At 29.3% G+C, this 24,249-nt stretch overlaps 1 protein-coding gene across 1 annotated transcript in view; it reads left to right on the forward strand.

Moving 5' to 3' along the window:
- The window catches only part of LOC118069326 (uncharacterized), a 158,896-nt gene that overhangs the window by 69,173 nt on the left and 65,474 nt on the right, over nucleotides 1-24,249 (forward strand). The window contains exon 3 of the mRNA XM_035087364.1: nucleotides 15,878-15,909. The gene's annotated coding sequence lies outside the window, so the exon portion shown is untranslated. The remainder of the gene's footprint in view (nucleotides 1-15,877; nucleotides 15,910-24,249) is intronic.

A 24,249-nucleotide genomic window follows, 5' to 3' on the forward strand; every position in this document is an offset into this window, starting at 1 on the left:
TCGAAACGAAGTATTGTATATTTATTAAGTATGATATTGTTTAGCCAACAATTAAGTATTGTATTGTCTCTTAAAGAGGAACATACACATGATTATTGAAAGCAATTCATTTATTATCCAATGATTAAAATGAATTAAAAATATCGCATAAACCTTCAAAGTGATGATTCATTGGGTAAAATAACTACAGTAAAAGAGATATCTATCTCATCAAGTCAATTACATTACTCAAAGAATTCGCAAATATTCGTCCTCGAACTCTCTGTTGCGAGCTACGGCTTAGCCGCAGCACGATACTCATCATCTTGAAGCTCACACAGGCGAGAATCCAACAGGGCAAGACTTTTGATCGTTGGGCGCGAGAGAGGTGAAATGACCGGTGTGTTGGGGATAAGACTGATTGTGGTAGTAGTGAGAAAAGGATGGAAAAAGTTTAAGAGAATCCCGGTGAGATAGGCTTGAGTATCGAGCATTACTAAGAGGAATGAGCGAAAGGGAGAGGAGAATGTCGATTGCGAATCTCCAGCGCTGGTATTCACATCTACAGGTGTAGTACTCTTTGGAAAACTCGTTCTTCGTGACTTCTTGCCAAGCCAAACACTCTTCTGCGTGTGGAAATAAACACGAACGGAATACCATTCTAGTGGTAGTTCCTCTATGAAGATAACTTAACGGTTTAAATAAAATGTACTTTGATGCGAGCTGTTGGATAAAAAATATTTTTAAAAATGAATGAGATATTGAATATCCATTAGAATATAGTCGAGAGATTAAAAGGTTTGTTAATTGATGAGTTTTAGGTAAGGAATTGGTTTTATTTATTGGCAAGATTGGAGTTAATGTTTTGATAAGATTGCTGATGATTTCATGCTGAGAGTTATTTATTGGATACTCCTATCAACGATTTGTTGTATATAATTGATTATTAGTTTATATATGATTTCTTTTTTCATTTCATTTAATTGAATTTCATTAATTGATTGGAGTTAATGATTGAGTTTTGTTTTATGACGTCTTTTATTAATATTTCAAATGATTGTTTCTTCATAATGAAAATTATTTATATTCATAGAATTTATAATCTCATGTGAAAATTAAGAAATCAAATAGAAATTTTTTCATGGTGGAAATCTAATAGATAAATGAATAATCTAAATATTCAGATGGAAAAAAAATATTTGAAGAACTGATGAAATATTTGATATTTACTTTGGAATAATAAATTTTTTAGATATAAAAAAAATTTTTATTCTTGATGCATCTATCTATTTTTATTTTTCATTACAATAGCTTTATATTCGCGATTTAATTTTTTTTATTCATTAACAACTAAGTAAAATTGAAACAAAAAATTTTAGCAAAATTAAAACACTTTTAATAGATTAAGGTCGAATATAGAAATAAATATTCGTTTATTAAACTCTAAAATATTTAATTCGTTAAGAATAATCCGTTTACTTGAATTAAATTATACGATCCATTTAGGAATGACAATAGAGAAAATACTGTTAGTTACAGATCAGGATTTACCTGATTACCAGAATATCATCAGTAACTGGTTAAAATCCCTTGCATAGCTTTGTTACTTGAGCTTTAGTATTCTCTTACCACTTTGCTGCTTGATTTTGCATTATTAATAGCATTGATGTGCTGTAATATCTTTTTATCATGCATTTCAACTGATTGTTAATACTACTGATTCTACATTTCTATTACGACCGTAAACTCAATCCAAACTGGATATTCCAATCTCACAGAAACAGCTCCAAGTATCATTCCCAATCCCGTACAACAAGTATTTCGTGGTGTGCATTTGCATGCAACTTGGTCTATAGCGTCAGCCAAGACGCAAAATTGTGGCACCATTTGGTAATGACACCACCAGTATATCTAGAATATCAATTCGACTTGGGAATTCGGAACATCGTTGAAGTTAGCTGTGAAATATCAGTACATTTGTATCTCCTATCTATGTACGGTGAGTTGTCACATCACAAAATACACGTTGGGACAATACATATTAGAGTATTGTTTCAATATATATTACAAATGGATTTTTCAAAATATCTGTTTATACATATTACTTACCTATTCCATTTCCGGAGTGTTTCTCTGCAAGTGATAGTACCACTCGTGAAATAAAATGTGTAGACTATGATGTGGAGAAAATCAGGAGGAAATTTACATTCAAAGAACTAAATCAATGTTAAAAAGAGATGAAGGTACTTGAGTTGAAATGTTTGATATTGAGCTTTTAGTTTATGAATTTCAGCATTTAAATATTTTTACGTATTTATTCTACGTTTATTCATCAATAAATTATTCAATCTCTGTCATTGTTTTTAATTCAGAATGATAGATTAATATTTATATTTAACAAAGGGTAGATGAAGACTTGAATGAAATAATTTAAATAATTAAATATTGTAAACACTTAAATCAAATTAATTATTAATATTTTAAATCATCTGATAGTTAATTGGGTTAAAAAAAAGCTTGATGATTATTTGAAACAACTATTAAAATGAATGGTTAATTATTTATGTATTATTTAAAATATTTTAATGGAATTTTAATCCGTAAAGGTATTCATTAAAATAGATCATACTGTTACACTCTGTAGGTTAATTACTACCTAAATGTAAACTGTATAAATACCACCGTATAAATACAATGCATGAATTATTAATAATAATTGAAAAAAAATGATTATTTAAAAATGAAGATGTTTCTTAAAGGTGAGAAGTGATCAAAGAATATATTTAAAAAAAATAAATGACATTAGTAAATAATTATGAAAAAATAGATAATGAGTGTCTTTGTTGAAAACAACATTAACTTTGATCACCAGAGACAAAGAGTCTCTTAGTATATTCACACAATTAATATCCATCCAGCTGCAATGATAATCATCTTGAATATTCACAGGAATTTTTACAAAAATAATTGGATATCGATTACTAAATAATTCCCTTTAATAAAGAACAAATGACGGTTCTCAGTTAAACAATTGCATTATACTGCACAATATATGATTATCCTCGAGTGTTGTTTGAATGTAGAGTATCATCAATAGCTCCTGATGCTTACTTAACCGTAACAAGTAGTGAGACTTGACTACTTGCAAACCAGATACCGTAAACTTATCAGTCTCGTTCAGCTTGAGTGAGAAGAGAGAAGATTTTAATCATAATAAACCAAGAGAGTACAAAAGTAGATACGATCTGTTTGGCCATCTGTCTGTTATGGTGATGACAATCTAACCAACACATTCCAATGAATTTGCTAGCAATGTTGAAGAACAAAATACTATTCTTTCTCTACATTCAGCTTTCAGATCAATTGATGCCGTCAAAAGTTCATAAGTTCATTGGTATTATGTTCCAACTGAATGTTTGGTTGCTGAACCAGAACATAAAGACACTACAAATCACTCTCACATTCATATTAAACACATGTAGATATTGTGCATGAAACCAATAATCAACTATCGCGCGTGATAACTCGCCATTTATATTTGATCTGAGCTTTAGGTATTTTTATTTCTCTCATTTTTTTAATTATCAATCAGAATAAATCTAACTCCGGTTTGGAAACTATATTCGAACAACGGACTTTAATTCCTGTAACCTGACTATCTCTTTTGCTGATGCCGAGCACCCTTTCCAGGTTAAACTTGCTCGTGGGCTGTTCTTATCAGACTTCTAGATCCCCATAAGCTTCACAAGAGCGTGAATAAGGCGTGTGATAAAAAAGTTTATGAATGTATGCGTGGAATCCTTTGTTCCACTACACTCTATTTAAATTTCAATCATACTGTTCAGCTTTAAAAACTTTTTTTTATTCCTTTTTTTCTCTCATTTCACTCCTTTTCCCAAAGCTGTATTTTTTTTATCGGTTGCCAACAGAATGTGTTGTAGTCTGGAACCAGCCTTGATCCAGAGAATGATCTCCAATCGTGAAAGAATAATAATTGTTGAGACTTGGAATTCCTGGAGACCGAGAAAGATGGTGAATTTACAAAGTGAAGGAGGATAAAGTGTTGTTGATGTTTCCGCTGATACAACTAAACTTAAGCTGTGTAACTACAGGTTCTTGTATACACCTTTCCATGGATACTTTTGCCCTTATCAACATTCTCCGGCTCCCATAGGATATTCTTCAGAGTGCACGAGTAAGGGTACCTGCATGTCTGATAACCAGCAGCGACGCTTTTTATCTGCCACCATGTGCTTTCTATCTCGTATAGATTCTCCAAGTGTGTCACGATAAATTCATCGTCCAACACGTATATGCTTCTCGAATCAGTTGACCATGTCTCAGCCAATTTTCTTTTTGATATAAAACTTCATTTTTTTATCTTAATCCATTTTTATTTTATTCCTTTTATTTTATCACGAATACTTGGGTAATAACTTTTTTTAATCTCCCTAGATGTAGAAGAATTCATAGAAAATATGACTTTGTGTGAGAGAAATTATTGTTTAAGAATAAAGTTATTTAATCAGCTTTACATAGTAAATGAAGTTTTAAAGCTCAAGTTAATTATGAATATTTATCAAAATTTATGAGCAAGAATTTTTTATGTTTAACTTTTATTTAAACATAGTTTTTAATTTTCTTTGAATAAAAAAGGCTAAGAGATTAAAAACAATTATTATTCATTGACATTACTAATGAAATCATCTTCAAAGGCAAAACCTTATGAGAAATGGCTATTGAAATAAAATAACTTTATTAAAATTAATTAAAAAAAATACTTGCTTGCTATGACGAAGTTTTTTCCCAACTGCACTTTTGACTTGCCATCACTTCAATAATAAATTGCTTATATCGCGGAATCCCATGATAAAAAAATCAACAATCTATTTAGATAGATCACACTTGGAAGCCAATATCTCATCTATACTTAAAGCAACGACATAGAGAAGCCAATCCCTCAATTAAATTAAACCGTCCTATCGTATCATAGATATAGCTTAGGTCCTAGATAGATTGGAGCGGCTTTCATCAGGTCGTATCCATCAAGAGATTGGCGGAAGTGCGGAGGAAGGTGAGGCAAGAAGCAGGAAAAGAGAACAAGGAAGGTCGATGAGCAGGGCACAATCCCCCGGAGGAATTTAACGCATGGTTGAAGATGTACTGTTGAGGTATCAAGGTAGTAGGTAGATGCAGCGCTAAAGTAAATAGAACCTTTCTTGCTCCAGGCCTGAGAGTATAGTCGAAAGTCAAGGCATTGTCCGCAGCATCCTTATTTAGCAACCTTCTCAATGCCAAACACCTTCTAACCCTCTTCCAGAGAAGTCTTCTCCTCACCAGCCCCGTATTTCAATTCGTTTAAACTTTGAATTATTCCTGCTACTCAAGACTAACTTTTAGACGCTCATCTTATGCCTCAGACTTGCTGCTAATCGAAGTTGTATATTTACACTTCAACTATTCCACCAAGAATATCGCCGTGACAGAAGTTACTTTACTAAATGAACAAAAAATTCATTAATACTACGCTCAAGAAACTACTCACTGAATACATTTTAGATAATTGTCAATTAAAAGTATATGTTCTGATTTGTTGAAGTTGGCTAAAGGTTTTCTCATGCTTAATACGTGATAACAGAACTTTGTTTAATTAAATTTTCCTCGAAGTACATTTTGTTTAATTGGTTTGTGCTAAAAACCTACAAATTTGAATTCATTTATTTATGTCATAGAATATTGTTGCCATTAAATCTGATCTTTCATTTTGGAGATCAGTTAAGAGGAAAATATAAAAAACACTTGATATAAATATATTATAAATAAATAATAAAAATTTTCTCTTCAGGTTTTGAATGGCATCAAGTATTTTAAAATCAATAGTACGATTGCTATAATTTATTTATATTATTTTACATTAAATGCACTTGGTGCACTTTGTTTTGAAGTCATCATATCAAGTGAATGCTGCTGATCAAGAGTTTATTGACTTTCAGTGGACTATTTTAGTATTATAATATTATTTTTAGATGCATAGAAAATTTTTTAGAGTTGTATTTAATTATAAATAACTGAAATGAGTAACAGAAAGGTTGTTTGTTTAAATTAATTACTTCTAGATAGATTAAATACTGGTTTTGATAGACTAAGACTAACTTTATTCAAACTCAGTTAAATATTATTTGTTCCGATGTTTAAGTTAAGCATTAACCTGGTGGTGGAATTGATGTAACATAATAAATGATAAACGAATCAGGGAAATGTTTTAATTAGATAAAGTTAATTGTGAAGACTGATAATAATAAAGAAAACAATTAGTATAATGTCACTATCGTTTTCATTCTATTAATAGAAAAAATTCTGAGAAATAAAAAAAAATATTAGAAACAGTGATAAAAATAAAATTACATAGAGAAGATTTTTTTTTTTTGTAAATCACTGAATACATGTAGGAACTTTAGTGAATGTGAGACCAATTAATACCGGGGGAAAAATTAAAGTTAGCATGGAAAAAAAAACTTACAAGTTGTAATTAAATGATCATAAAAAAATTACAATTTTATCTTTTACTTCTTGAGCTTCTTTTTTACAACTTTGATCAGTCTCTTGATTACTACATTTATAGATCAAGTTTTATGAGAAAATTTTTTTACGAAGTCAGTATTTTAAATAAATATTCTCCCATCAAAGGTTATAAAAATAAAAGGTTCATTAATTTTATGGAATTAGAATAAAAACTTTTTAAACTAAAAGGTCTAAACTATCTATATAATTATAATGATTTTTATCAAGCAATGAAATCTAAATTTTCAAAGAATTTAAAATTAAAATTAAAAGTTCAAAAAATGTAATAAAATAACGAAAATAGAAGGAAGGAAAAATTTCCCGACCCAACGATAATTCAATGTCTCTTAAATGACTCCTCCCTCTTTGTCTCACCTAATAATAGCTCCAAACATAACGGGTATTATCAACAGTGATACATAAGTAAAGACAAATGTCGTTATCTTTTTCATCGTAATTTTTTGTGGATTTAGAACATAAGCAGGAAGTTGTCTGTATATCATATAAGCAACGACAGAGGATAGTAAAACGTACTGGATATTATTCCAAGTATTACTTAGTTTGCTTAATGACAACCGCCCACGGAAATGAAGTTACTACAGTTTTTTATTCACTCGTCGACAATAATTGGCCTGAAGTTAGGCTACGATTATCCTAGGCAGCCAAGTAGCAGCAGTTCATCAAAGGAGTTAACGTAACTACCCAAGAGACTTGGCCCATGGAGACACAAATTGTGAAACTCACCAGAACAATGGTGACTCGTTGATCATCAAGACAAAGAAAATAAAAAAGTTTAAAGAGGAAAGAATATCCAAGTATGATTCTCTTTCCATTTTTAGACGATAATGACAATTCCAGACGTTTCTTATTAGCCTTTTACATCTTTTTAAGTTGAATTTCGAAAGTTGTCGATGGGATTTTACCTTTTTTTATTAAACATAATGCGAATAAAAAAGACCGCAGGCTAGTTGGTAATTGCTGAATTGCATAAAAGGAATTATTACGGTAATGCTTACAAATGAAATAACATTTTTATAGGCTTTTTAATCCTTTATTAGCTCCTAAACTTTATGAAAGCAAACATTAAAAAAAAAAAAAAACTAGTTGAAGATATAAATAACTTTTTTGCATGAATAAAAAGTCTTTGCTTGGACTTTTATGCTCTTGTTAACTTCTATTTAACTATTTTTATATTTATGACAATTGATAGAGAATGAATGAATTGTTGATTTAATGAGATTTGCAAGTGTTTTGGTTTTACTAGAGGCTGAAAAATTTTTTAATTGTTGCAAAAAATATTTCTTTTATGGTAATTGTTTTTTTCCTATAGAGGTAAAGCCTTTTTTGTGATTATAAAAACATACTTATTGTTAAGGTAAACAATCGTGAGTTAAAAAGAGTTAATTATTGAAGATTTCACAAGTTTTTTAGATGTTTAAGTAAATGAAGAAATTAATAAAATTGCATGATTATTTACCATTTACAATGATTTATGATGATTCTAGTTGATTGATTAGTTGTAACTTTCACTGTATTGCGAAGCTAAATATTTTTTTTAAAGGTATTTGAAAACTTTGATTACCAATAAAAAAATAAACTAAGAAAGAAAATTAACCTTAGATTACCAACTACCGGTGAAGAAATTACATGCTTCTGTAATTTTAATTCTTAAAAAAAAAATTTACTTTTTGTTCAAGGATTTTAGATAGTAGTCTTAATTTAGTAGCTTAGTTTTTTTAGTGTTTGGGCACTTTGAACTTGAATTCTAACTATCATTTATCGAAACGGCCAATTAGAGAAGGAGTAAAATGTTTACGAATATGACGTCAATATAACGCAATCTGGATAATTGATTTTTAGTAGAGGATTAGTAAGTCAAACAATAAAAATTGTTCATTTTATTGCTTTCTGAATGGAATATAACTATAAATATTGTGAGCTGTCATGGATGTGGGTTTATTATTTGTTTAATTAAAATATAGTCAGGGTACTAAAAGGTTAATTAAATAACTCAACAATTTTATTTTTTTATTATAACAATTTTCAATTTATTATTATTATAAATAATATTAATAATCATTGAATATCAAACTAATCGAGGAAGCTTATTTCTGAATATATTCAATTAATAATGACTTGAATTTAAATAAATACTAACGCTTAAATGGCCTTTTAATTGTTAAATTAAACGCCTTCAGTAAATTATTAGAATCTTTAAAAGGCTTCCTTGTTCTGGGTTTTTATAACGATTAAAACTGTAGATATTCAACAGCTCCAAGTGACAATAAATTTTCATTCAATTAAAAAAAATGTTCAACTACATAATTCCTGAATGAAGTAAATTCCGCGAGTAACTTGATATTTACCACCTATTAGGCAATTTACATAATTTAATAGAAAACAATAAGAAGTATTAGAGAGAAAGAGAGAGAGAAAAAATCCAGTAGTTACATCAATAGAAATATTCTCCAATATGTAAAATCCTGAAACAAATGGAATTTCGAAAGTCTCGATGGGTTTATCTTTTTTCATTAATAATAATAATGCGTGCGAAAGGCCAGTCTATACTAGTCGATAATTGCTGAATTGCACAATTCCTGAGGCTGCAGGAGTTCTATGGCCTACTCAGGTAGGTATATATTTATATTATCCATCTAAGCTGTGAATGGAGACTTATCGCCCCGAGATGGAGTCGGTCTTTTACGAAAGGATGATGGACATTCACATCATAGAATGCTGTGAGTTATGTTAAATTTACCCAGGCAGTAATTGCTTTCCTTTTATCGATTTATCTTACGTGCGTTACCTTCAAGTTTTTCTTTCACTTTCACATGAAGAAACATAAACGTAAATAATTGTATAACTTTTAAGATTTAGGTCATAGCTCATGAGAAAATAAATTGTATTATTTTATTATAGTACAATTTTGTTCTCGTTAATAATTTCTTGCTCAGACTAATTACCACGAGTTTTCTTTTGTTTCTTTGTCATGTTATAACTTCTTTTCTACTTTTCCATAGTTCTTTATTTTTTTTGTCACTTTACCTTTTTTTTCCTTCATAGTGGTGTCCCATAGGTTTCCTATGTGGCAAAGACGTCGTCGTTGGCACGTAGCTCTGACAAACGGTTCTTCTTTACTCATCCTTATTCTTTTTGTTTTAATACTTTTTTTCCTTCATTCCTGTTCTCTCCTTCTGTTTTATTACAAAGTTTTAGTCTCACTAGAAAACTCAAGCCTGCAGTACAATGAATAGTGACTTCGAAATATTCGAGATAAATGAAAAAATATGGATTTAGGATCTTTTTTTTTCTTTTATTATTCTTGATCTACACGTCAAAAAAAAAAAACTTTGTTATCAGTAATAACGGGAGATGAAAAATTTCTTATTCAAATAAAACTAAGTCTTGATCACTTATTTTTATTGATGTTAAGAATTTTTATGATATGTATTATGAGGGAAATTTAGAGTTCATTTTAATGTATTTTTTTTAGGAAATATTTTATTTCTGACGTTTTTATTGATTAGAAATGAAAAATTTTTATTATCAAAAGTATTTAGTTTGATAAACAATAAAAAAAAAAACTTGAAAATGAATTTTTTTATCTCGAGAGTAAAAACTTACTGAACCTAAAAATCGATTTAAATCTGAAGAGGATTAATTCTTCAACAACAAAAATTTATTCACTAAACTGTATTGTTTGGTAGAAAAATATTTTGTGAAGAAGAATAAAATTTCACTCAATTGTTTAACAATAAAATAAAAATATTATCTTAAATTTTAAATACCTCAACAAAATTGCAATAAATTTAACATGAAAATAATCAGTAATTCTATTGATAGAAAATGTTTTTTATTATCAATAGAAACATTTACATCAAAGAAAAGAATATTAATTTAAGAAGCTAATATTTTCTTCATTGCACATAATCTAAGAAAATATTTTTTTACTTCAATTACTCTGAAAAAATATTCCAATACTTACATTAATAGTGCCTCCTTTGGAGCAAATCATTTTCAATCACAAATAAAGATCACAATAATATTTTCATCTTTCACGAGCCATGTCTAAACTCAAGGAAAAAAAATATCTACATCAATTTATTTATTAAGTCAGCATTAGAATGATAGATTGAAAGTCTAGATAATAATGAACATGAAAGCACTCGAGAATTGATTCGTTTGAAAATGTCTAAAGCACAATAGGTTCCTATGGTCATCCATAGGATGTAGTGTCCGTTGTATCAAATAAGATGATCCGCTTGTATTAAGTACAGATTACTTCTAACGGTCATCGATGATTCTGATTGTACAGATTACACGTTAAATTGCTGCAAGAGGGTGTGTGCGTTCACCTACGCAAAAAGCTACGCATGCGAATCCTTCACTTGATTGTATTACGGATCTCAATAGTCTACATCAACCTCAATCGTTACAAATACACTGAAAATATACACACAAACCCTTGTAGACTATCGAGCTAATTCTCTACAACAAATTACCCGTTTCAATAGATCCTATTTATCGATTGCGGGGCGTTTTGAAGTCACGCCTGATTCGGTGATTACTTTTGAAAGTCATTGACAAGATGTCTATATATGTGTATACGAATTAGCCTTCAAACCTCATTAAATCAGACCACCTTTTTTTATTGTCCTCGCGATTGTCGTATCAACACTTTTGGTGACATTTTAACGATCCCTTGATAATTACTCGATAACATTAATTACCTTGCCTAGAACTTTTATTGTTTGCTTCTACTTTATGATGGAGAGGAAGCTGATAAAAATTCTGTCAGCTATGAATTATTTATCTCCCGAACTTTCTTAAAAAAATCTCCAAGTAATTAATTGCCTTTTTATGGAGATTCTCTGCAGGAAAAAATGAATAGACAAAAATAATAATTAGGTTGTAGTTATTGTTTAAATTATTTTTTAACCTGAGAATAAGAACAATTAAATAATTGGAATCTTAGATGTACATAGGGAGGAAAAAAGATATTTCAAGAGCATGACACAGCTAAAAAAAATTTTCAAGGATACAATGCTTTTTCTTGCGATCGTGGGATTTGTATTCCTTTTTAATTCAATTAAAATAATTTGAGAAACGCACTGAGTAAATATCATTACTTATTATTTGATAATTTTTTTAACTTTCTTACACTTTATTTTAAATGATGACCTCCTTTTTCTTCTAAAAGTACTAATTAAGAAACGGTAAAATTAAAAAGTTTTAAAAATTCAAATAAATAAAAATATTTTCTGCTATTGTTTTAGTTTTTATTTCATTGTTTTTATTTTTGTGAAGTTACTACCGATGAGACGTGATTATTTTGATATTTTGTTGAGGCTCTTTGGCCAGAAGCGGTTTGATCGATTGCCAAATCTCAGTTGGCAAAAAAAAAATATCTCTATATTATGAAGAAAAATATCTAAAGAATAGATAATCATTTATTATTATTTTATATGTCTTTTGATGACTCACATTTAATGTCAAAGCAAATGTTTGTGGAATCTATATGATTTATGACTTATGAGTGTTATAGATTGCTCTTGATTATCATTGTCGGGATAGACGTTATCTCTAATGTCATCAATGAAAATTCAAACTCCAAGTCATGTATATAGTACTACTTGTTGAACCAAATGTACTGGGAAAACGGTAGTATAGGTCATAGAAAGTTCTTTTTTTATCCTCAAAAGTAGGTGATCTCTAATTGAGAGTTTTAGTAATATATATGCATATATAAGTCCGATAGGGATCAAGAGAAATGTGGACGTCACTAACGTAATCAATAAAAACACGTTTATACAAGTAGTTGAGTAAGAGACGAAAAAGGAAGCGCTTCCTCAAAGAAATTCTTTCGACAATTAACACAATTTTTTTTCGTGATAATATTAAGTTACAAGGTTCTTAAGCTGACTAATTATCATTATCGAATGGTTAATAATTAAAAAATATTTAAAATTAGAAGTTTCAATTCAATTTCAAAAATAAAAATAAAATTATTTACTTGCTTAAACTTTCTATATTATTTTTTAATAAATCACATCATATTTTAAACCATTAAATACAGTGTATGTACTGATTATGTCCAGTAATGATGGTTGACATATTTAAAAAGTCGATTAATAATTGTATTAAAATGATTCATTTGAAAATTTACCATGTCGATGAAATGAAGTGTATTGAAGGTGAGGTAGACTACATTAAAAGTGAAAAAATTGAAAATCTCTTCAAAGTTGGAATTCTCTTTGATTAAAAGCATTATTAACATGTGTGTATACACTTTATATAAATATTTTTAGCTATAGTGAGAGTGAATAAAAAGGAAAGTAAATTTAATATCAGTTGCTCATTGAATTAGTGATTGATCAATGAAAATATAGGATAATATTGACTTTAGCAATATAGGAAAAATCTCAGTAGATTAAAGAGAAGAAAAATATTAATCGAAAAAAAAATTATTGAAAAGCGCAATAGGTGCCTAAATATGGCAATACCATTTTTAGACCACATTTAACAATAGCCTTTCTCGTTTAGAATCGTTCAAACGAGAATATCCCGCCGCTTCTTTTTATCGTACTCTTTTTTAATAGCCGTTTTGTTTATTTGCACGTCCAACTCTCGAATATTACCTCGTTCGTTTCATATAGTATGCTACGTTCTCACATATTCTGGTACTTTTTTTACCCCCTATCTTTATTTTTTTCTCACTAAAGTACGTGAGTTATTCTCGGCTCAAATGACAATCGATGAGGAAAAGAGAGACAGTGAGATAGAGAGAAAAAATCACGGAAAAACAATTGTGCGGAAGAACGAGTTGCAACCGCTCCAGTTGTCTTTGAATTGAAAATAGGATTTTTTTTATTTGAATAAATTTTTTTATTGAAATAAAATATAATGTTACCTTGCGCCTGGCTGCATTTCAGAGGCTATTATTTTCGGTAGTGATTACAAAATAAAATTTTTCCACAGAGTTATCAGTGTTGTTATTAATTTTGATTATTAATTTGAAATAAAATAATATTATATAGTCTGATGATAATTGTCATTTTTTCTATTCATTCACTAATGAAATAACACGTCGTAAAAATGTCGATTTATTAGTCGTTATTATCTAGCTGTTGGATATTATCTGTTTTATCGGTGTCACACACTTTAACACAATGAAGGGATGTTTCAGATTTATTGAATGAATAGCCTGAACATTATTCGATAAGAAGTGCTTTTGAGGATTTATTCACTCATTTATGCTTTTATCCATCACTTGGAGATTTACTTTCTCACACATATTACCCCACCAATGACAGTAAAAATTTATTTTTTAGTTTAATTAAAATTTTTACTCCTCTTTTTCAATGTTGCAAAATCTTTCTAATTAATTAGGTCATTAGTTAATGAATTAATCAGCTTAAAAAACACACTAGTCAAAAGCTATTGGATTTGACTGTAAAGTGATTGCTGGTTGTAAAAAAGTAATTGTTACATCAGTAATTCATTCAGTCTGATGATGACAGTTCAATGTTTGCCAATAAAATACTTGTATGATAATATAATTAAGTCTAATAGTTTTATACTTGACTTCATATGAATAGAATGAATGAAATAATTCTCGCATTGTTTTTAACGAAAACTTTGTTTTAAATTCATTTCCACAGTTTTAATCGCATTAAAATTCAGATATACGCAGTGTGGATAAACATCAAAAGTTATTTCATTTACTGTCACTAAAACTAACCATACGTATTTTTAAATGCAAATGCATTTCACCAACATACATGTCCATATTTTTAATTTATCTCTATCCACATATATACTTGGTACGGAATAATTTACATGTAATTTCATCTCATTGGGATTCTTAAAACGCTTGGAATTAAATTACATTCATTCACATGTATGTACTGTTAATTATCTAATGAAAAGTTTATAAAAATTACGACTAATAAATAGTTGTGGGATTCAATTGAAATAAATAGTGTTGATACTATTTCACCTTTTTAAGTGACAAATTTGTTTTTTATTTAAAGTTTTAAATTTATTTAAATTTGATATAAAAACGAGCTATTACTTACTAAATATTTCAGCCTAGTGTTTTGAATAATAATTGAATTTTTTTTAATTAACTGGACTAAAAGATTAGTTTACTAAATAATGCTAAAGTGGTTACTCTAAGTAATTTTTTAAATTAATTATTATTTTATAGCAACTAAAAACTTTTTCTCTACATTTTTTTAAGTAATTAAATTTTTATAATAAATATATATTAATAATAGTATTTTATACCTAAAGATTTTAAGCAACAATTGAATGAATTAATGGATTCTTTTGATGTTTTTAAATATGACTAATTCGTTGTTAAAGTGATCAGTATTGGGTAATAAAAAAAAGTCGTGTAGGGATTATTCAAATCAATAGAAATTAAGTCTATTATGATGAACATGTCTAAGAGCATCTTAAGCAACAAAAGTTAAGTAACAATCGTCAAAACATCTCATTCAGTGCTTTTAATAATTAATTGAACATAATGACTTAATTTAACACCGCCTATTGAATAAAAATAGCTATTTATTTTTAGAAAAAAAATGTAGTGGGTGGAGTTACATAGATAAATTGTCGCGACATAGTCTGTACTATTATTGACTATGTCACCGCATGTCGACATATTTTTATCTATCCATTTAAAAATTTATGCTGCCTCGTGTTTAACATTTAACATGAAGCCAAGCCTCCCAAACTATCAATTGTAAATAAGTCTAACATAGAATTGTTCAATGATCGTATTTACTTTCAGTTCTCCACCTGTTTTCTGGTTTTCTGTTTAAAACTTTCTCTTAGTATGGATAGACTTGGCAACCAAACGTGGTAATATCGCCAATGGATTTAAGCTTAATAGTTTTACGTTTAAATTTAATAGTTTTTCACTCGGAGGGTGGTCGGAACCAAGGCCAGAGCTGATGATGACCTAAGGAAATATTAGGAGTAAATAAGTCGTGACGCTCCATTATCAGGGGCTGAAAGGTACTACACTCAGAATAGAATGAAACTCTCCTATACCACGACGTCTTGTAAATCTTCTTTACGTCTTACGTAATGGCTTACGTCAAAATATAATCGCATTTACACAGTGCAAATCGAGTTGGCAGAAAAATTTATCTATTTTTATTTTTATGTGTATTGAAATAATTTTCACGGTTTTTTTTTATAAATAATAGTATTTATTTTATTAATAGCCCAACATTTTTCTATCATTAACTTCTCTGTTTAATTTCAAATAAAATAAAATCATTTAAACTTTATTTTTATTAATTATTTATTTTCTTTTTGATTACAGAAGTCATGCTTGGTGAAAAAGTCAACCAAACTGTAAGTTCAATTATTTCTTTTTATTATTTAGTTTAAAAAAATATTCCAATAGATTTATTCCGTTATTGAATATTTTTTTTTTTTTTTCAATATTCATCTATTTTAAAAACCATAAATAGAAAAAATAATTGTATAGTGATTCATTTCAAGAGACTTTAGAAAAACTCACATGACTAAAATTTTATTCAACGATGCTTGAAAGAATGGCTCAACATATTTTCTAGCTTTTTTTTTCGATACATCCCTCAGCAACCTGCGTAATATCTGATTTGAGCTTAAATCGATCTAGTCATTTTAAAAAATATATATCCTCTTTCTCTGATAAAAAAAAAAAGTTATTTTTTTATTTACTACTAAACGATTCAATGGATTTAGCTCAAAATCTGATCAGCTCTAAGTCATTCTGGGTTATACGCCAGAGAGAAAGTTTCACATCAGAATCCATTTGGCCATCTCCCTGATATTGTCAACGAAATACTCACTCATATTCGTAGATCGATATTTTTCATTTCAAAAAATCCCTTCAAATAATTTTAGAATCTTAAATAAAAATTCAATTTTCATACCCATTACAATAATACCCATTTTGGATAAATTTTTTTATCATATTTTTCCCAAAAACCGCAGCCAGTCAAGATGATGTTCTTCAACTCTATCACAAAAGTAAGAAGATTTTAAAATAATGTAGTTATTATAATAAATCTACTCAATTTTTCAACATCTCAATATCAAAAAATAGATAATAGATTAAATCGAGATAATGGAAACTTTGAAAAAATATTTTCTCAAGTTAAGTGATTCCTTTTCTCTTTAAAGATGTTCTTTTCCTATACATCTCATCATATTGAGTATCATCATCTTGGAACAAAATTTCAATATTATCGATTTTATCTTGAGAAAACAGAATACTTAATTCTCCAACAATGACACAGACATTTTGTTTTTGAAATACCTACAAAAAAGAGAGAGAGAAAGAGAACTATCTCTTGCAATTTCCGTTTTATAAAAATCTCATCTCGGGTCTTCTACCTTTCTAGTGTGCATCCCACGTTGGCGGATACATCATTGTGATGTTCAGGTAAAAGTGAAGGTAACCCAAATCGTTATAGCTTGCAATACCAACAACATTAACAAAAAATCCAAGAAACTCAGCAGTTGGTCAAAGCAATAAGTCTTTTGGTGTTACTAATGTGCCTAAAAGCCAAATTTTCTCGAACCTAGAATTATTAACTTTCACAATAAATGGTCTAACTATCTTTGTCCCGGGCAGTTGGTGGGCTCTAGAGTTGACCATGCAGTACCCTGAAGTAGATAGACAAAGAGGAGGGAGAAATAATAATTGGACAAGACAATATAGAGCGTTGGATCATCATTATAGCTTTTGGAATCTCGATTTTACACCCTCTTGTCCAATGTCTATCTCACTTTACCGGTTTTATTGCCGATCTCTCGGATTCTCTCACATACCCCGATCTGGCAACGTTGCCAGGGGTAAATGTAGGTTTAGATGGGGATGGTAGCCGCCACCGTTGCTTTCCGCCTCACATGTGGAGCCCGAGATAAATGCTCTCGCAATATTGCGGCATCACAATTTCCTCTCTGGCATGCTTTTAAATATATATTTTGCCTTCAGAGCAAACGACAGTTTTTTTAAAACAGCATACAAGAGCAGCATAGAATTTTGATGTTTGCATATATTTTTCAAATGTTCCCGAATTTGAATATTGTGCCCATTAGCTAATGTATTTAATCTCTAATATCATTCTTTTATTTCAATTATTAATATTTTTTGTTGAATAAAAACAGCAATTTATCTTCTTTGATAAAAACAAATACAATTTTTTCCATTAATAATTCGTTATTTCAATTTTCAGTTAATAATATCATGAGTTTACCCAATTTTTTGATGATCAAAATTTATAGTCAACTTTTTTTAAATGTTTTTTTTATTTGAAAGATTTTAATTCCATTGTTAAGCTGAGTAAAATCTATTTTAATTCAACAATCATTTTTATTTATTCAAAAATATCATTAACATTCTAAAAAATCATATTTATTCACTTTTTCTTTCAATTAACAGCTTTGAATAATTTTTTTCAATCCCCCTTTTAAGAAAGTCTCAGCAATAAATAATCTAAACAAATTTTATCATTTTTTTTTCAACCTTCATTCTCTAGATATCAAATAAACATGAAATAATGAAATAATAATAAATAAAACTTCTGCATTTAATCAACTTCTCTTCTTTATATCATAATAAGGCTTCGATGTTTATTAAACCAGTCCACTTTGAAGGAGAATCCTCATGACATAAGTGATATTTATGCCTTCATATCATTTCTGCTCCACCCAAAATAGCAATCTCTCCCTCTCAACAAATCTCCTTAGCATGGCTTCTTTATTAATCTGCCTTTGATTAGACTTTCATTCTCATGTCAAAATAGTCAATATCAGGTAATCTGTGATCATCTCGATTCAATGTAAGACGTAAGCCTTTGAAGTAAGGTATCATTTCCTCCTCGAGGACACCCGCATATATTCAAGTGCAACATTGAGTGTGTGTATTTAGTGAGATGTCAGAGAGCTGGTTCTCCACTCTCAACCACTGCAAGTCAAGTTTCTACCTGTCTCATGTCTCCTATCGATGTATATCTCCTTTCTCATCGCTCTTGTCTATTCAGCGGTTGAGCGCTTTCGCCTGCAAGTGGTGAATCCTCTTGGCAAGCTCTTCAATCCTATCCCCCTCTGCGACTGATATACGTCAAGAGTTTCGAGATCTGGCAACGTTGGTCAGCAATGGGATGTCGTGTGATGGTCTGCTGCTACTGCTGTGTCGAGGGATGTCTCGTGACTTGCATTAAAAGGCCCAAAGCCTGCTCAAACTATACCAAGGGGTCGAAAATGTACCGTCTGCACGACACAACGTCCAAGGGTCGTCATTAAGGGGGTGCTCCCGGCTTCCACTGCTTTCCACTCCCTCTTTCACTCTATAACATACCCCTACCCCCCTGTAATAGTAACGTTCCAGACTTTGACCTCGTGTGTTGGCACGAGATCTAACTGGTCTTTATGAGAAATACGCGTGCCGTACTATCCCAATAGCCACTCTCATCTTCCGGTGCTGGATAATTCTCGGAACTTATGAATCAAAGATGTTTTGTGGTTGATACTCTTGCATCTATGGCTATAAATAATCATTGCTTCAATGATTTTGCCTGTGTTCAGACGCTCAATCATGTTTGGAATTTTTATTAGAATTGGACAATTGCCTAAATCGTCGAATTTGAATACTTTATGACTTGTTTTTTTTTGTTTAGAGTGTAGGATTTTTTATGCAATTGATGTGAAGCGATAAAGTGGAATATACAAATATTTAATGATTTGAGAAAATTTTTAATTTATAATAGGAAGCTATCTTTTTTTTATTTTGTACCTATTTTTTAGAGAATAAATGGAGAAATATCAAAATAAAAAGACTCAAAAATATTTGATTAACAAAACTACTCACAAAAAACCTCGATAGAAATAAAACGATATTTTTTTACGGGTACAAAAAATTTCATTCTAAAAAATCGACAATTTGTGGTTTAAAATAGTTTGCTATCAATTCTTGTAAAAAAAAAAGAAAATCGAAGCTTTTGGAATTTTTTTTTTAATGAAACAAACAAGAGAAGAAATATTATTATTCTTTGAGCTTTCGATAAAATTCATTGTATAAATTTAAAAAATACTGATTGAAATTAATTAATTTTATTAAAAAAAATTTTTTCCTATCGTGATTTGTTCAACAAGTCATAAATTAATTACAAATGTTGAATTGATCGTAGGTGTTGATGGATGAAATGTAAAAAATCCTAGTAAAGTTAAATTTAAACATGAATTTATTAAAAATAAAAATCTGACCTCGGTAATTATAATGAATAATTTTATCACTAGGTTAATTAAAAAGTCATTTTCCTCACATCAAAAACACTCGAGTTCAAATTTAGGTCACAAAACTTTTTAAAACTCTCCCCTGAATTAACAAATCACCTTAAAATGTATCTCTCCAAGAGATACGAATAAATAATGATGGGAAACGATGATTTTAATCTATCAGCCATCCAAAACTTAAATTAACGAAAAAAATGGCTACTTAAAAATGATGTTAATTAACAACTATCAAGATTCTCTAATGTAGTATTAATAGAGCTAAATAAAATAGTAATTTTTTAAAATACCCAATCCCCATAAAAATAATGATTGTTAATGTGAGAAATAATTTGCAATATTTATTAGTAAGATTATTTACATTTGATAAGTTGAGATGCTTGAATTAAAAATTTAATCAAATACTTTTCAATTATTTAAGAAGCTTCTATTTTTTTTTTCCTCCTCTACTTTTTCAGCTACGTCTTAAGATGCTAATGATTCCTGTTAGAAACACCTGCGACGATGAACATTTGTCGAGATGATTCACGGCTGGGTTTTGAAAAAAGATCGTCGATAGATAAGTGTAATACATATGTATGTTTTCAGCTATCTATTGAGTTTGTACCTATTTGAATAATTACGATAGAAATTTTTAATTCATTCATCTTATCAACTTTTGTCATTTTTCAAAGTTTAAAAACGATGACAATTACAATAGAGACTCTGATCTTTTAACAAGCAGCAAAACGATAATTGTCAACTTATTCAGCTGCCTTAAGCCTTTTATAACATCAAAGCGAATTAATTTTAAATAATTAAAACACCAAGTGTCTCATTTCAAAATTCAAATGATCATTATAATGCAGCCCTTATGTAATAATACTCCATTCTCAGTGTAAAGACGAGCTTTAGAACGATCGTGAAATTATTTTAGGGCCACTTGCGATAACTTATCTTATCCTTTTCTCCCTTTCAACTGCCTCGGCTGCTGCTACTGCCACTCATACGTGTATAGTCTCTGAGCTATTGCAATTCTTATACGCGTGCCAAGGGACATAAGAGGGATAAAACGTCCTGGCAACTACCTAAGGGTTGCCAGGGGTTTATCGTTTCGAGGGAGATGATACTAGTCCTGGAAATATCTTTTGGATGTACGAGAGTGACTATGTGTTGTTGGGGGTGAAGACTGCTAGCAGATTTTATGGTAAAAACTGTATAATAATCTATGCGATGGGAAAGTAAATAAAATATGTCCCTGGATTATGTTCTATGTTATTCTCACCCTGTTTTGTGGATGGGAAGATTATCATTTTATTTTAATTTTAATTGAAACTTTTTTCTTTTTGTGAGATAAAATTTTTTTTTTTAGGTAATCTTGGTTAATGGAATTAATTCATTTACTTTTTATTTAATTTGATTTTTTATCATTCATTAGATTACAACATATGTTTTTATTATTTATATGGAATGAATAAAAGTTAGTTGTAATTATAAATCGTTATTATGTCATGTAACAAGGGAAAATATTTTTGCAGTAGTGGTTTTATTTTTATGGATTTATAGGAATTTTAATTTTTATTCGTGTTTATGAATATTTATTGGAAAAGATATATTTTATTTATGGAAATTGCAATAAATGGTGGGTTATTGTAGATAGATGGAATTAAATTAATTTCGTTTAAATCAATTTCCTTTAGTTATGTATTTTTTATTGTTTCAACAATACACGTGCCTTTTCTCATGATATCACAATTTTTATCATTCTAAAACCATTGTTTATTGAGCAAAAAAAATTTTATTGGACAACATCCAACGTTTTTTATTTATTTAAAAAGAACAAAAGTATGAATAAATTATATAAAGATATAAAATATGACCAAAAGTTGAATAAACTTGACTTACTTTATTAAAATATGTTAGAAACAAAATTTTCTAGAATTTTAAACTAAAAATAGAGATATTGCTTCACCTTAAGATAATTCATGACAAGAAATTCATGATCTTCTTTATTTAATGGTTAATAATTTTTTATACTTGTCTTGAAAGTAAAACATTTGTTACCATTCTATTTAATATTAATAAACTACTTCCTCTATACTTGGTCTACTTTAAACAAGCAAGAAAAAAAATTTCTACTGAATTCAAAAAAAAATTCTAGGCAACAAAGGACCAAAATTCTTTAAACCTTATTGTCACTTAAAATGTGGTGTGACGACAAAATTTAATTAAAAGGTAAAAAATACTTGAAAAAAAAAAGAAAAGGTCGTATTGAATGATTAAAAGTCTCTTAAATAAACCTCTAGCATAAAACGAGTTAAGATTTAGGAAATGAATGACAAAATTTTTTTCGGTTAGACCCGTAAATTCTTCCGGGAGAATTTTTTGGCGCGTTGCCTACCATAAATTTCCTCATTGGCAATTAGTACCAGTTGTAAACTGGTCAGTATCGATACACCGACCTTTAGCTTTTGTCATTGTGACTTTGGAATGTGAGGTAAAATGCTTCCAGGGAGTGACTAATAATTTCGTTAAAATTATGAGTGTCACTTGGCATTGGCTTTGTCCGTCTATTTGAAATCCTACAAGAGGATGCAACACACAATAATACAACATCAATACAGAAATACAACATCGTGGTATGCATATTATGCTTATACATGTATATATACGTATGTGCACTAGAGAGTTGTATGAAAGTTGAAGCACGCTTCAAACAATTATTAAAGCTTACTCACTCGTTGCTTTGTATTCTCTTTGCATTCCCAGTGAACATACGAATACACATAGGTACAGTTGGTGTACAGTTTAAGTGTTAGAGCACAAGATTTACAATTAATTTTCCTCTCAATCAGTTGTATCCAATTGTTGTTACATAATTACTTTACTCACGTTATTCCACTGATGCTCAGACTATTATTATGCTCTATCAATGATTATTTAAACTACTCTCACTGTTGTATTGAATAATGAATTCTTTATTAAACTGCTTATATGAACCCTCCAATATGTGTTTGTCTAAACTAGACGTCCATAAAAGATTTTATTTCAACGAGTACAGTGCAAATTAAATTTCTATCGATATTGTTTTTGTCATTTTTACACTAGTTTCTATTAAATAATATTACATTCAAATAATAGTAAATTAAAACATTGGAGCTCTGATTTTTTTTATCATTACAATATGCTCCAATATTTCAATTATTAACTAAATAAATTTAATTTATTAAAACCTTGTAAAAAAAGTAGACAATTTTAATCAAAAAAATCACTTTACTACAGTTCAATATTATTCTATGTTTTACTGTCTGAATATTTAAACAATCAACTGTTCAAAATAATTTTTCAACTCCATCATGAAATTTATTTTTCAGTATTTGTGACCAGCCAATAGTCAATAACAATTTAATTGAATTAATCGTTTGAAAGGGTTAACAGACCATTAACTGTAAAAAAAAATCAACCCTAGACAAAATTTTTTTTCCACCTGTCATTTCATGCTCTCCCTTTCTTCCAATAAAAAATAATAATAATTTTTTCTCCTTTTAATTAATCAACAAACATCAGCTTTTGATGTTGCATCAACAAAAAGGAATGAAAAAAGAAAACAAATTTACTGTGACTAAGAATTAAAAATACTTGAATATCTTGTACAGTTCTGAAGTATAGTTAGTAATTTATGAATGAATGGTATTGTGATAGCAGTAGTAATCAAAGATTTTTGGAGATGAAAGAGATTTTCAATTATTTACAGCGATCTTTCTATCCTCTGGTGTGGAAGAGGCAACGGTTGTGTTGTTAATTGCGAATGTTCTTTATTGCATAGTCGACAAGCTTCATAAAATCGCGTGAAAGAGTACCAGGGCGAGTCTTAAGCGGAGATCCTTTGTCTTCATCATCGATTCATTCTTTTCAGACGAGTGGTGGACTATACATGCGAATGTAATACACAGTGGATTCATACACTCAGCTATTTACCTTGAGTAAACCCCCATAAAGGGCGAAATATAATTGGGAATTAGTAAGACAATAGATGTATTGTAATAGCCTCTGCTTTAATCGTTTTTATTATTATCATCATTATTCTAATTGTTATTATTATTAATTTAACAGTATTTTTTGACGTTATCACTAATTGTTTAAATTTTTATCTCTTTTATCTAAGTTTTTAATTAAATACAAATATTTTTGGTTTCTTTTTATTATAGAGTAATTGAAGCAGTTGTTTTATTTGAATTTAAGTGGAAAAAATACAAGGGCTTATTTTTTTAAGTACACGAGAGATAAATCGATGAATCAAAGATTTCATGAGCTCGTTAGATCGTGGAGTTGAATTAAGATGGATTATTGTTATCATTTCTTAGAAATCACATTTTATTTTCGCGAAATAACAACTCATAAAATTGCATCAAGTACTTGTGAGAAAATAAG

This window comes from Chelonus insularis, unplaced genomic scaffold (genome assembly GCF_013357705.1).
Source record: "Chelonus insularis isolate UGA/USDA-ARS -01 unplaced genomic scaffold, ASM1335770v1 contig_406_pilon, whole genome shotgun sequence".
In the NCBI taxonomy this organism is placed as follows: domain Eukaryota; kingdom Metazoa; phylum Arthropoda; class Insecta; order Hymenoptera; family Braconidae; genus Chelonus; species Chelonus insularis.